Raw genomic sequence first — 2,022 nt, 5'->3', positions numbered from 1 at the left:
GCGTTCCTGTAAAGGCCGCATTTAGTGAACACTACCAAAGTTAGCATTCGTAGTCGGGTAGACATACAAAGAGACTTTTTGCCATGGAGATAACATAATTTTTTAGGCGTGAAAGACTTCATAGTTTAAGTGTTAGTTCAAAATTGACAGTATGTGCAATAACGTAAAAACACATATTTTCCACTTAAATAGCTTGAGAATTGCGTTGCATATATCTTACAATAATCTCCAACACTAATAAGTGCGATACGAAAATACGCCCGTGAAGGAACATGGGAGCAAAATTAACGTATGCCCAATTGAAAACATTTAGATAATAGAGGGATTGCGTTCTGTTCATTGTTCCTTGTTTCATTCGAATTACATTTTAGGTGCGTGTGCAATGAATAATTTGAGTGCGACGTATTGCAGCATCATTATTTGCAGGATGATGTAAACTATATGTTATGAGATGCATAACATCATCTCAAATAGTAATATTTTCTATTTGTGCGTTCGTTGAAAGTCGATGACGCAAACACTTGTTTTATTTAAGAACTTGATATTGTTACTATTTGACCGGTATTGCGACCTAGAAGGAGCGACTTACGTATTTTGACTTGAACTTGGAAGCCGCGATGTGTCCAGCATAACAGAACACGGTTGTTGCCATGTTCCACATTAGAAAAAGACTGAGCGTCCTCTGCACTTTTGCCTGCGCAAAAACGTCAGGCTTATTGGTGCTGTCCTTAAATAGAAAATATTCAAATACATTGCGGTGGAACACTTGAGCACTGATCCCGAATGACAGAAGTTCACGGAGGGAAGCCGGAGGCAGAGCAATCTCTCAGCAATTGCATGCAATGAGAAGGATACTACAGGCAAGAGAAAAGTTTATATATATATATATATATATATATATATATATTGTAAAGCAACGTTTTTGCTGCAAGACACTTCTTTTACTTGCAAAGCCTCTGTCCCACAACACAGGTCAGACTGATGATGATGAGTATGTACATATGACAAGATGACGCGCATGAATATTGCTCACACTTTTTCCCCCTCACGCTTGGGCGGCCAGCCCGGACGCGTCTTAGACGGAAACAGAACATCGAACAAATGGCTTTAGACGCGATACATGGATAATCTCCGAACCACGACAGCGACGATCCAAAGAAAGGTCGCTGGGAGTGACATGGTAGTTCACTGGTGACATTTATTCGTTGATTGTACAGGGTTCAATGAAGCGTGACTGAAATTTATCGCACAATCCTGGAGTACTATTGGACGCCCAAAGCAACACTTCATCCTCCGGACTAAAGGAGACGTCGCGATGAGAGCTGTCGTAGCGTTGCTTGCGATCTTGCTGATTGGCTTCTGTATTGAGGCGAGCCCTTGCTGACATTCCTCGAGCCTTGTGATGAACTGCTCTGATACGGTTGCCGGGGAGTCAGTTAAAACATTTAAAAAAGAGACGTTGATGGTGAATGTCGGTGTACGGCCGTACACGAGGTAGAAAGGCAAGTAGCCAGTAGTTCTTTGAACAGCGGTGTTATGGGCAAACGTTACAAAAGGCAAAATCGTATCCCAGTAGTCGTGGTTTGGTGCGATGTACATCGATAGCATGTCTATTAGTGTCCAATGAAATCTCTCTGTCAGCCCATTAGTTTGGGGGTGGTAGGCTGACGTCGTCTTACGTACTGTACCACAGGTTGTGAGCAGGGTTTTGATTATGGTGGACAGGAATGTCTCGCCGCGATCACTCAGGAGGACGCGAGGTGCACCGTGACGCAATACAATGGCGTTGAGAAAGAAGTCTGCAACGTCTGAAGCAGAACTTATGCGTAGTGCAGCAGTCTCTGCGTACCCTGTCAGGTGATTGACAGCAGTCACAATCCAACGATTACCTGCTGGCGTGTTGGGGAGAGGTGTTAGTAAGTCTATGCCAACGATGGTGAAAGGTGTCTCGGGACACGGGATGGGTTGCAGAAGGCCAGCAGGAGACGAAGTTGGTCGCTTCCGCCGTTGACACAGATGGCA

This window comes from Rhipicephalus microplus, chromosome 5 (genome assembly GCF_043290135.1).
Source record: "Rhipicephalus microplus isolate Deutch F79 chromosome 5, USDA_Rmic, whole genome shotgun sequence".
Classification (NCBI taxonomy): domain Eukaryota; kingdom Metazoa; phylum Arthropoda; class Arachnida; order Ixodida; family Ixodidae; genus Rhipicephalus; species Rhipicephalus microplus.
Note: the sequence above shows the minus strand (reverse complement) of the source record.